The sequence below is a fragment of the Puma concolor genome, chromosome A1 (genome assembly GCF_028749965.1).
Source record: "Puma concolor isolate L17-30 chromosome A1, mPumCon1.1.hap2, whole genome shotgun sequence".
In the NCBI taxonomy this organism is placed as follows: domain Eukaryota; kingdom Metazoa; phylum Chordata; class Mammalia; order Carnivora; family Felidae; genus Puma; species Puma concolor.
In genome coordinates, this window is record NC_141667.1 from 157272158 (window position 1) to 157286191 (window position 14034).

Sequence of the window (14034 nt, forward strand, 5' to 3'; positions counted from 1 at the left end):
GTCTGAGCCAGAGTGACTAGGCAAGAAGAAATGAAAGTTGTCCAACTTTGAAAGGAAGAAGTAAAACTGCCTTTATTTGCAGACAGCATGATATATATACAAAAACTTAAAGACGTAACTTAAAAATCTGTTAGAATTAATAAATTCATAAAGTTACAGGATACAAAATCAAGACACAAAAATGCGTTTCATTTCTATAGACTATTAACAAAGGGAATGGAAAATTCCATTTATAATTGCATCAAAAAGAATAAAATACCAAGGAACACCTTTAAACAAATAGTTGAAAGATCTGTACACTGAAAACCTTATGATGGTGATGAAAGAAATTGAAGAAGAAACAAATAAATGAAAAGAGATATGATGCTCACGGATTGGAAAAATTAATATTGTTAAAATCTCCATAATACCTGAAGGATATATTAAATGCAATTTCTATTAAAATTCCAATGTAAAAATTCATAGAAATTAAACAAAAACATCCTAAATATTGTATGGAACCACAAAATACCCTGAAGAGCCAAAGCAATCTTGAGAAAGAAGGATAAATCTGAACACATGATCCTTCTTGATTTCAAACTATATGACAGTTGCAGTTATCCAAACAGTATGTATTAGCATAAAAACAGACACACCATTCAGTGGAATGGAATGGAGAGCCTAGAAATATATCAGTGTATACATGGTAAATTATTTTATGACACAGGAGCCATCAATATAACATGGACAAATGATAGTCTATTCAATTAATGATGTTAGGAAATCTGGACAGTCACATGCAAAAAAATGAAACTAGACCACTATTTTGCAGCACTATATACAAAAATTAAGTCAACATGCATTAAAGATTTTAATGTAAGACCGGAAATCATACAATTTCCAGAGATAAAAAAATAGGCAGTATGATCCTTGTTATTGGAATTGGTGATAGTTTTTTTTTTCCTTTTTTTTTTTTTTGACACCAAATGCAAAATTGAATATGTAGGCCTACATCAAACTAATAAGCTTCTTCACAACAAAAGAACACATCCACAAAATGAAAAGGCAACCAAATATGGCAGAAAATGTTTGCAAATTATATTTTCAATAAACGGATAACATCCAAAACGTATAAAGGACTCATACAAAATTATAGCCACCACCATCACCACTACCACCACACAACAACAGCAAAACCCATGCAATCTGTTTTAAAGAAGGGCAGAAGATCTGAATAGACACTATGTCAAAGAAGACATATGGATGTCCAACAGGTACATGAAAAGGTGTTCAGAATCACTAATCATTATGGAATATATATATCTATATATATATATCACTCCAAAATATCATCTCACCCACGTTAGAATGCATAATAAAATACAAGAATTAGCAAGTAACCCTGCTTATACCTCAAAGCCCCTAATTCCAATTGGAATGGTCCATTCCACTTAGGTAAACACTATTCAGCTTACTCTCCTCACACACCTGGTCTCCATACTTCCAATGTTGCTCTGCTCCAAATGATTCCCATTAATTTCACTCTTCTAAAAATCTATGTCTCATTTTATTACTATTTGTAAATACCTAGGTCACAAAATGGCAAAAATTGGGCTATAAAGTGAACCCAGAAAGGAGGTGCCATTGGAACATTTCTCTCCTACTTGGTAAACCACCTGAACTTTGCTCCTAATGTTCCTTTTGTGCGGCATTATGTCCTTGAGCAAGATCCATGGTCCCAGCCCTCTATAGTCATATGAACGTAACATCTGGTCATCATTCAACACTGAGCTCTAGGGTCTCTTTTAAGCCTCTTTGTTTGACTGAACTCATATGTCAGAGGTAAAACTGGTGCTTGCTTATGAACTGTACCCTCTCCACATGCACCTTAAAACAATTTAAGTATTTATTTATTACAAATATTTGCACAAACCACACCTATGGATCACATCCTTAGGGAGAGTAGACATTTGTTATTTATATGTTAAATTCACATAGCTTTAGTTATTATTTTTATTATAATATAGCATAAAATGTGTTGTTGAATAAATGAAGGATTGAATGTTTGATGATCTTCCTCTGCTTGTTTGTATAAAATGCTGGATACTTCAGATCTCAGCTTCAATACTACATTTTGCTGGAAAAATTCCCTAAGCCCTTCTACTTGGGGTTAATATTTTTCCCACAGTACCTTTTTAACACAATGTAACAATGATTTCAGAGAGGTAACAAGATGTTTTGAGGTTTGGAACCTAAAGACCAGAATTTCCCTAATTAATTGCAGGCTGACAAATGTATTGTTGCAGTAATGATAGCCATGTTAACATGAGCATGATATCTAAGACTTGTCACTTACACTGCCACCATGCACCAAGGACAACTTTTTATAATAGCCAAAAGTCTTATATTTTATGTTTTATTCTTAAGTAATTTAAAATTTACAGAAAATTTGTATGAATAATAACAGTACAATTAATATTCATATACCTTTTGCCTAGATTTTCTTAACTTTGTACATCATTTGCTTTATCACCTCTTTCTATCTCTTTTTCTCATCAGTTGCACACTTTATGATCTTCATTTCTAATATATTACATGTTTCTTAAGAATATGAATAGTCTTCTACAGGATCTCAGTGGAAACTTCAGAAAAATGTAACATGGATATAATCCAAATGTACAAAATCTTTTGAATGCAGAAGTGTAAAAATGAAGAGCTTTCTGGTACAGGGAAACAATTTCACTGAAAGGGATGAATGGGTGATGACACATCATGGTATCAGAATTTGAGGTAAAACATTGGCATAGTATCCTACAGTTTTAATTTGTAGAGTGCAGAAAAAACAGTACAAAATATTTCCTACTTTATAGTTTCCTGACAGATTCTACATTCAACATTTTTTTAGTGCCCTTGTGACATCCTTATTCCTAAGACTATAAATTAAAGGGTTTAGAACAGGAGTGAGTATGGTATAAAAGACAGATACAATCATGTCATTCTCAGGGGTGTGGTAGGTGTTGGGGAGCATGTAGGTGTAGACAGCAGTCCCATAGAAGAGGATTACCATGGTCATGTGGGAAGAACAAGTGGCAAAGGCCTTTTCCACCCCTCTGCTGACTTCATCCTGTGGATGGTGAAGAGGATGAAAGAATAGGAGCTTGAAATGACTGTCACAGGGATGAGGAGCATGAGAACACAACATAAGTACATGAGTGTCTCATAGAGGGAAGTATCTGAGCAGGAAAGCTTCATTACAGCAGGGGCTTCACAGAAGAAATGACGGATCTCTCAGGATCTGCAGAAGGGGGAGGTCATGGTGATGGGTGTGAGCATAAATCCATCCAGAGATCCCAGAAGCCAGGAGGAAGAGACCAGGAGGAGACACACCCTATGGTTCATGAGGATAGGATAACAGAGTGGATGGCAGATGGCCACATAGTGGTCATAGGCCATGGCAGCTAGAAGGAAAACTTCTGAACCTGCTAGTGTCAAGTAAAGAAACATCTGCATCCCACATTCAGGGGCTGAGATCTTATTCACACCCATGACCTGGTCCATGAGCATCTTGGGCATAGTGACAGAAATGTACATCACATCCATGAGAGACAACTGGGTGATAAAATAGTACATGGGGTTGTCAAGGTGGGCATCATGGCATATCACAAGGATCAGGATAATGTTTCCAGTCAAGGCCATCAGAAAATCCATAAAAATTACCGCACAAAGGAGAGTTGGGTGCTTGGATTGACTGAAGAGTCCCACTAGGTCAAAATCTGATCGTCGAGTATGCTTGGCCACCCAAGTGTTGTTCTCCATTGGATTTCACCTGCATCATCACCAAGGAGAACTATGGAGTTAACAGATCACTGATGGGATATGACCACCTGAAATAAATGTATAGTGAGCATGTGTGTGTGTGTGTGTGTGTGTGTGTGTGTGTGTGCATGTTTACACATGCCAACTCAGTAAACTAATAAGGGGAAGTTCCAAGGACTAGTGTATTTCAGGATTTTAAATTACCACTAATTGAATAAATTTACTAAAAATCCAAGGATTCACAACTGTGTGTCAAAAATATTGGTACTTTTTAAATTCCACTGCTGGTATGCATTTCTCCAAAGAAACCAAAAACACTGTATGATCCCCTATGTTAATTTTTATTTCCAATTTTCATTTGACTTTATTTTTTAAAGTTTTTTTAAAATTCCTTTTAGTTAACATACAGTGTAATATTAGTTTCAGGTGTATGATATAGTGATTCAACACTGTCATATAACACCTGGTGTTCATTACATGTGCTCTCCTTAATCCCCATCACCTATTTCACCTTTCCCCTCCCCTCTCCTCTGGTAACCATCAGTTTGTTCTCTATAGTTAAGAGTCCATTTCAGAGCACTTGGGTGGCTCAGTTGATTAAGCATCTAACTTCAGCTCGGGTCATGATCTCATGGTTTGTGGGTCCAAACCCCACCTTGGGCTCTGTGCTGACAGCTCAGAACCAGGAGCCTGCATCAGATCCTGTGTCTCCCTCTTTCTCTGCTTCTACCCCACTAGTGCTCTTTCTCAAAAATAAACAAACATTAACAAAAAGAGTCTGTTTCTTGGTTTGCCTCTCTCTTTTCCCTTTGCTCACTTATTTTGTTTCTTAAATTCCACATATGAACAAAATCATATGGTATTTCTTTCTCTGACCAACCTATTTCACCTAACATTACTCTGTACCTTGCTCCATGGTGTTGCAAATGACAAGATTTCATTCTTTTTTATAGGTAATATCCCATTGTTTATTTTACATGTGCCCATGTGTTTATTTCAGCATTATTTACAATACAAAGAAATGAAAAAAACCTAAGTGTCCATCAATAGATGAATGAATAAGAAAGGAATAGTTTGTGTGTGTATAAATATGCATATGCATATACATATATATGTATACATATATACAGTAAGCTACTATAATAGTGGATGAGATTCTTCCCCTTTTTACAATATGGATGGATCCACTAGGGTATTATGATAAGTGAAATATGTCAGACTGAGAAAGACAAATATTACATAATTTCTTTCACACAAGGAATCCAAAACACAAATGAATAAACAGCAACAAAAATAAAACAGTATGATACCTAGAAATATAGAGAAGAAACTGATGGTTATCAGAGGGGAGAGCTGTAGGATAATGAACACAATGGATGACAGGGAATGGAAGATACAGTCTTTCAGTTATGGAATGAATAAGTTGCAGGGAATGAAAGACATTAATTAAGAAATATAGTCAATGATATTTTAATAGTGTATGGTGACAGAAGATCCATTTGTGAGCATAGCATAAAAGATAACTTATTTATATACTATGTCATATACCTGAAACAAATGTAACATTGTGTGTGAAGTACACTCAAATAAAAAAATATATATATTGATAACTTAAAGGAATGTTCCCATAGTTCAAGGTCATGACATTTCCTGATGATAATGTTGTGTATTAGTATGTATGTAAATTCGCAGAATCACTGCTGCATAAAAATGCAAAAAAGTGAATCACTGAAAAAAATACAATAAAATTTCTTATAGTTTTGTTGTTGTTGTTGTTGTTATGGAAGTCAAAATTGAATCAATATTTCTTGTTTAAGGATGCAAATGGATCGTAAAAGCTCTGGGAGATGCACTCCATATAAGAAAGATTTAGAAAGTAACTGAAAGATAATTTGAGGAATATTTATACCAAAAGTTTGAACCATCATTGTCCATAAAATCAGGCCAGGCTATGATGCTCTGTGATTTAAAGGAGTTATCCATGCATGTACAGGAGCAGATTAAGGCACTGCCAATGACCAACTCCCTATATCTGTTAATTTAGGAGCCCAAACTTTGAAGCTGGATGTGACTGTGGGTCCAGGTTATCCTTTACCCTAGTTTCCTTTACATAAACACAGGATAATAATGTTAGATTCCAGCTACGTTCAGGATTAAGTTATGTAAAATAATGAAAGTGCTTGGAACATTACCAGTCACAGATAAATAAGTGCATATATTGTTAATTTAAAGAGTTAATATCTGGAGGGAAGATGGCGGCCTAGGAGGACGCTGGACTCACCGCGCGTCCTGCTGATCACTTAGATTCCACCTACACCTGCCTAAATAACTCAGAAAACCGCTAGAGGATTAGCAGAACAGAGTCGCCAGAGCCAAGCGCAGATGAGAGGCCCAAGGAAGAGGGTAGGAAGGGCGGCGAGGCTGTGCGGGCTCCACGGACTGGCGGGAGGGAGCCGGGGCAGAGGGGCGGCTCGCCCGCCAAGCAGAGCCCCCGAGTCTGGCTTGCAAAAGCGGAGGGGCCTGACGGACTGTGTTCAGACAGCAAGCGCGACTTAGCCTCTGGGAGGTCATAAGTTAACAGCTCTGCTTGGAAAGCAGGAAGGCTGGAGGACAAAGGGAGGGAGAGCTGCTAAGCCCCCGGATGACAGAGCTCAGTTTGGTGGGTAACAAAGGCACTCGCCAGCGCCATATCCCCCTCCCATCCCCCAGCCAAAATCCCAAAGAGAACCAGTTCCTGCCAGGGAACTTGCTTGCTCCCTGCAAACACCCAACGCTGTGCTTCTGTGGAGCCAAACCTCCAGCAGCGGATGTGACTCCCTCCCGCTACCACAGGGCCCCACCTGAAGTGGATCACCTAAGGAGAAGCGAGCTAAGCCTGCCCCTCCTGCCCCGAGCACCTTGCCTACCCACCCCAGCTAATACGAAAGATCCCCAGCACCACAAGCCTGGCAGTGTGCAAGTAGCCCAGACGGGCCACACCACCCCACAGTGAATCCCGCCACTAGTAGAGGGGGAAGAGAAGGCACACACCAGTCTGACTGTGGCCCCAGTGGTGGGCTGGGGGCAGACATCAGGTCTGACTGCGGCCCCGCCCACCAACTCCAGTTATACACCACAGCATATGGGAAGTGCTCTGCAGGTCCTCACCACTCCAGGGACTATCCAAAATGACCAAGCGGAAGAATTCCCCTCAGAAGAATCTCCAGGAAATAACAACAGCTAATGAGCTGATCAAAAAGGATTTAAATAATATAACAGAAAGTGAATTTAGAAAATAGTCATAAAATTAATCACTGGGCTTGAAAACAGTATAGAGGACAGCAGAAAATCTCTTGCTACAGAGATCAAGGGACTCAGGAACAGCCAGAAGGAGCTGAAAAACGCTTTAAACGAAATGCAAAATAAAACGGAAACGACGATGGCTCGGATTGAAGAGGCAGAGGAGAGAATAGGTCAACTAGAAGATAAAGTTATGGAAAAAGAGGAAGCTGAGAAAAAGAGAGATAAAAAAATCCAGGAGTATGAGGGGAAAATTACAGAACTAAGTGATACACTAAAAAGAAATAATATATGCATAATTGGTATCCCAGAGGAGGAAGAGTGAAGGAAAGGTGCTGAAGGGGTACTTGAAGAAATAATAGCTGAGAACTTCCCTGAACTGGGGAAGGAAAAAGGCATTGAAATCCAAGAGGCACAGAGAACTCCCTTCAGACGTAACTTGAATCGATCTTCTGCACGACATATCATAGTGAAACTGGCAAAATACAAGGATAAGGAGAAAATTCGGAAAGCAGCAAGGGGTAAACGTACCCTCACATATAAAGGGAGACCTATAAGACTCGTGACTGATCTCTCTTTTGAAACTTGGCAGGCCAGAAAGAATTGGCACGAGATTTTCAGTGTGCTAGACAGAAAAAATATGCAGCCGAGAATCCTTTATCCAGCAAGTCTGTCATTTAGAATAGAAGGAGAGATAAAAGTCTTCCCAAACAAACAAAAACTGAAGGAATTCGTCACCACTAAACCAGCCCTCCAAGATTTCCTAAGGGGGACCCTGTGAGACAAAGTACCAGAGACATCACTACAAGCATAAAACATACAGACATCACAATGACTCTAAACCCAGATCTTTCTATAATAACACTGAATGTAAATGGATTAAATGCGCCAACCAAAAGACATAGGGTATCAGAATGGAAAAAAAAACAAGACCCATCTATTTGCTGTCTACAAGAGACTCATTTTAGACCTGCGGACACCTTTAGATTAAGAGTGAAGGGATGGAGAACTATTTATCATGCTACTGGAGGCCAAAAGAAAGCTGGAGTAGCCATACTTAGACAAACTAGACTTTAAATTAAAGGCTGTAACAAGAGATGAAGAAGGGCATTATATAATAGTGACAGGGTCTATCCATCAGGAAGAGCTAACAATTATAAATGTCTATGCGCCGAATACCGGAGCCCCCAAATACATAAAACAATTACTCATAAACATAAGCTACCTTATTGAGAAGAATGTGGTAATTGCAGGGGACTTTAACACCCCACTTACAGAAATGGATAGATCATCTAGACACACGGTCAATAAAGAAACAAGGGCCCTGAGTGATACATTGGATCAGATGGACTTGACAGATATATTTAGAACTCTGCATCCCAAAGCAACAGAATATACTTTCTTCTCGAGTGCACATGGAACATTCTCCAAGATAGATCATATACTGGGTCACAAAGCAGCCCTTCATAAGTTTACAAGAATTGAAATCATACCATGCATACTTTCAGACCACAATGCTATGAAGCTTGAAATCAACCACAGAAAAAAGTCTGGAAAACCTCCAAAAGCATGGAGGTTAAAGAACACCCTACTAACGAATGAGTGGGTCAACCAGGCAATTAGAGAAGAAATTAAAAAATATATGGAAACAAACGAAACTGAAAATACAACAATCCAAATGCTTTGGGACACAGCGAAGGCAGTCCTGAGAGGAAAATACATTGCAATCGAGGCCTATCTCAAGAAACAAGAAAAATCCCAAATACAAAATCTAACAGCACACCTAAAGAAAATAGAAGCAGAACAGCAAAGGCAGCCTAAACCCAGCAGAAGAAGAGAAATAATAAAGATCAGAGCAGAAATAAACAATATAGAATCTAAAAAAACTGTAGAGCAGATCAACGAAACCAAGAGTTGATTTTTTGAAAAAAATAAACAAAATTGACAAACCTCTAGCCAGGCTTCTCAAAAAGAAAAGGGAGATGACCCAAATAGATAAAATCATGAATGAAAATGGAATTATTACAACCAATCCCTCATAGATACAAACAATTATCAGGGAATACTATGAAAAATTATATGACAACAAATTTGACAACCTGGAAGAAATGGACAAATTCCTGAACACCCACACGCTTCCAAAACTCAATCAGGAGGAAAGAGAAAGCTTGAACTGACCCATAACCAGCGAAGAAATTGAATCGGTTATCAAAAAGCTCCCAACAAATAAGAGTCCAGGACCAGATGGCTTCCCAGGGGAGTTCTACCAGATGTTTAAAGCAGAGATAATACCTATCCTTCTCACGCTATTCCAAGAAATAGAAAGGGAAGGAAAACTTCCAGACTCATTCTATGAAGCCAGTATTACTTTGATTCCTAAACCAGACAGAGACCCAGTAAAAAAAGAGAACTACAGGCCAATATCCCTGATGAATATGGATGCAAAAGTTCTCAAAAGATACTAGCAAATAGAATTCAACAGCATATAAAAAGAATTATTCACCATGATCAAGTGGGATTCATTCCTGGGATGCAGGGCTTGTTCAACATTCACATATCCATCAATGTGATACATCAAATTAATAAAAGAAAAGATAAGAACCATATGATCCTATCAATCGATGCAGAAAAGGCCTTTGACAAAATTCAGCAACGTTTCTTAGTAAAAACCCTCGAGAAAGTCGCGATAGAAGGAACATACTTAAAGATCATAAAAGCCATTTATGAAAAGCCCACAGCTAACATCATCCTCAACAGGGAAAAACTGAGAGCTTTTTCCCTGAGATCAGGAACACGACAGGGATGCCCACTCTCACCGCTGTTGTTTAACATTGTGTTGGAAGTTCTAGCATCAGCAATCAGACAACAAAAGGAAATCAAAGGCATCAAAATTGGCAAAGATGAAGTCAAGCTTTCGCTTTTTGCAGATGACATGATATTATACATGGAAAATCTGATAGACTCCACCAAAAGTCTTCTAGAACTGATACAGGAATTCAACAAAGTTTCAGGATACAAAATCAATGTACAGAAATCAGTTGCATTCTTATACACTAACAATGAAGCAACAGAAAGACAAATAAAGAAACTGATCCCATTCACAATTGCACCAAGAAGCATAAAATACCTCGGAATAAATCTAACCAAAGATGTAAAGGATCTGTATGCTGAAAACTATAGAAAGCTTATGAAGGTAATTGAAGAAGATTTAAAGAAATGGAAAGACATTCCCTGCTCATGGATTGGAAGAATAAATATTGTCAAAATGTCAATACTACCCAAAGCTATCTACACATTCAATGCAATCCCAATCAAAATTGCACCAGCATTCTTCTCGAAAGGAGAACAAGCCATCCTAAAATTCATATGGAACCACAAAAGGCCCCGAATAGCCAAAGTAATTTTGAAGAAGAAGACCAAAGCAGAAGGCATCACAATCCCAGACTTTAGCCTCTACTACAAAGCTGTCATCATCAAGACAGCATGGTATTGGCACAAAAACAGACACATAGACCAATGGAATTGAATAGAAACCCCAGAACTAGACCCACAAACGTATGGCCAACTAATCTTTGACAAAGGAGGAAAGAACATCCAATGGAAAAAAGACAGTCTCTTTAACAAATGGTGCTGGGAGAACTGGACAGCAACATGCAGAAGGTTGAAAGTAGACCACTTTCTCACACCATTCACAAAAATAAACTCAAAATGGATAAAGGACCTGAATGTGAGACAGGAAACCATCAAAACCTTAGAGGAGAAAGCAGGAAAAGACCTCTCTGACCTCAGCCGTAGCAATCTCTTCCTCGACACATCCCCAAAGGCAAGGGAATTAAAAGCAAAAGTGAATTACTGGGACCTTATGAAGATAAAAAGCTTCTGCACAGCAAAGGAAACAACCAACAAAACTAAAAGGCAACCAACGGAATGGGAAAAGATATTTGCAAATGACATATCGGACAAAGGGCTAGTATCCAAAATCTATAAAGAGCTCACCAAACTCCACACCCGAAAAACAAATAACCCAGTGAAGAAATGGGCAGAAAACATGAATAGACACTTCTCTAAAGAAGACATCCGGATGGCCAACAGGCACATGAAGAGATTTTCAGCTTCGCTCCTCATCAGGGAAATACAAATCAAAACCACACTCAGGTATCACCTCATGCCAGTCAGAGTGGCCAAAATGAACAAATCAGGAGACTATAGATGCTGGAGAGGATGTGGAGAAACGGGAACCCTCTTGTACTGTTGGTGGGAATGCAAATTGTTGCAGCCGCTCTGGAAAGCAGTGTGGAGGTTCCTCAGAAAATTAAAAATAGACCTACCCTATGACCCAGCAATAGCACTGCTAGGAATTTATCCAAGGGATACAGGAGTACTGATGTATAGGGGCACTTGTACCCCAATGTTCATAGCAGCACTCTCAACAGTAGCCAAATTATGGAAAGAGCCTAAATGTCCATCAACTGATGAATGGATAAAGAAATTGTGGTTTATATACACAATGGAATACTACGTGGCAATGAGAAAAAACGAAATATGGCCTTTTGTAGCAACGTGGATGGAACTGGAGAGTGTGATGATGCTAAGTGAAATAAGCCATACAGAGAAAGACAGATACCGTATGTTTTCACTCTTATGTGGATCATGAGAAACTTAACAGAAACCCATGGGGGAGGGGAAGGAAAAAAAAAAAGAGGTTAGAGTGGGAGAGAGCCAAAGCATAAGAGACTGTTAAAAACTGAGAACAAACTGAGGGTTGATGGGGGGTGGGAGGGAGGGGAGGGTGGGTGATGGGTATTGAGGAGGGCACCTTTTGGGATGAGCACTGGGTGTTGTATGGAAACCAATTTGACAATAAATTTCATATATTAAAAAAAATAATAAATAAATAAAAAAAATAAAATAAAATTCTTTGACGTGAAAAAAAAAGAGTTAATATCTATGGTAATTTTATGCAGAATTCGTGCAAGAGATGATAGTTACCATTTTGTTTTATGATATAAGATGAATTACTTTAGTTTGACAGTTTTATTATCTATTCATACAAATAAAAATTTGGACTTGATAGTTTCTGTTGTCACTGACTATATATATACATATACATATACATATACATAGGAATATATATGAATACAAAAATATAATAAATATATAGTATATATTTATTATTTTACTCAAGTTAAGCAGATCTTTATGGAAAATCCTATCTTAGTTCTATCTAATATATTCTTCTCTAACTTCATCTACTTAAATCTCCTACCATTTGTTCTAAATCTCAGGAAGAAGATCTAGCATTTATAAGATCATTGCTATTTACAAGGCAAAACTTTAGTTGCTTTTACAAATATCACCTCTTTATTGTCTATAGCAACAAATTTTTCATGGAAACTGAGATGTAGACAGGTAAATTGAACACTGAGTTGGTCTCTGACTACAATTCAACACCCTCCCCCCCCCTCCTAATCAGCTACTCAAAGCCTACATCTATATTATATTCTGAAGACAAAAAATAAATAAATTGATTAGGTGGAAGACTGTCATAGTCCATGTATTCAGGAAAAAGTAGTGTGTGTGTGTGTGTGTGTGTGTGTGTGTGTGTGTGTGTGTGTAGGAGCAGAGAGGGAGACACAGAAATCAAAGCAGGCTCCAGACTCCAGCTGTCAGCACAGAGCCCGGCATGGGGCTTGAACCCACAAACCGTGAGATCATGACCTGAGCTGAAGTCAGACACTCAACTGACTGAGCCACCCAGGCATCCCTAAAGTAAAATACTAAAATTGCTCCAGATGAATAAGAAAGAACAGTTGAAGTAAAATATATCTGTCCTTTCTGAAAAGAATCAGTAACAGCTTCTTTTACATTTTCTCTTTTAGACATAAAACCTTTGCAACTTTTCAATTACTGATATGTAATGTCATGTTAAATGTTGGGGCTCCTGGATGGCTTAGTCAGTTAAACGTCCGACTTCGACTCAGGTCATGATCCTGTGGTTCATGAGTTTGAGCCCTGTGTTGGGCTCTGTACTGACAGCTTAGAGCCTGGAGCCTTCTTCAGATTTTGTGTCTCTATCTCTCTCCGCCCCTCCCCTGCTCGTACTCTGACTCTCTCTCTCAAAAATAAGTAAAACATTAAAAATATTTAAATGTTAAATTTTAAAAGTCCTTACCAACAACAACAGAAAAGAAACATCGGCTTTTCTCTTCAGGAATAGTTTAGAAATGGTTATGATACAGGGATATTTCAGGTATAAAATCTGAGTTTCAAAACATTGTATACTCTTGTAATAATTCCAAAGACCAATTACGATATTCGACTTATTAACTGTCCCACTTTCTGGGGTTCTAAACTAGTAGACAACACTTAAAATATACTTGATGCCTTAATATAAATACCCAACAAATCTGGTACACATTGCATTAAAACCTATAATATTATTGTCATTTTTCACCCCCACTAGCAGATGAAAGCTGACCTATGTGCAAAACTTTTAAACAGCCCAATAAAAGAAAACATACCTGCTGAGTTAATGTTTGTGGTCAAATGAAGCAAATCTCTGTTGCACTTTGGTAAATTGGAATCACTATGATCAAGCTACACTGAACAGCCTACCTGGCACACCAGACAATGGAATGCTGTCTGTACCTTGCAAAGCAACTGGCCACCCTGTTCATTCTTACTTTTCTCTATCCAATTGCTTGAGTTGAATGTAAACAGAAAAGTTTATATTTAAATTGGGGAATTATTAATAGTGGTGGTAGGGACACCAGGATGGCTCAGTGGTAGACGTGTCTCTTCATCTTGCGGTCATGAGTTTGAACCACATGCTGGGCATAGTGTGTACTTAAAAATATCTTCAAAATATCCCTTTCTCTCTATTTTTTTAATAGTGGTGGTAGAATATCAAATCTTTGGGTGATGGCATACCAGAAATTATTCTATTGTTCTATATCATTC

General features: G+C 38.1%; 1 pseudogene; it reads right to left on the reverse strand.

The window, feature by feature from the left end:
- Positions 1-2869: 2869 nt before the first annotated feature.
- LOC112856835 (olfactory receptor 2T29-like) lies at positions 2870-3795 on the reverse strand (annotated as a pseudogene).
- Positions 3796-14034: the final 10239 nt, after the last annotated feature.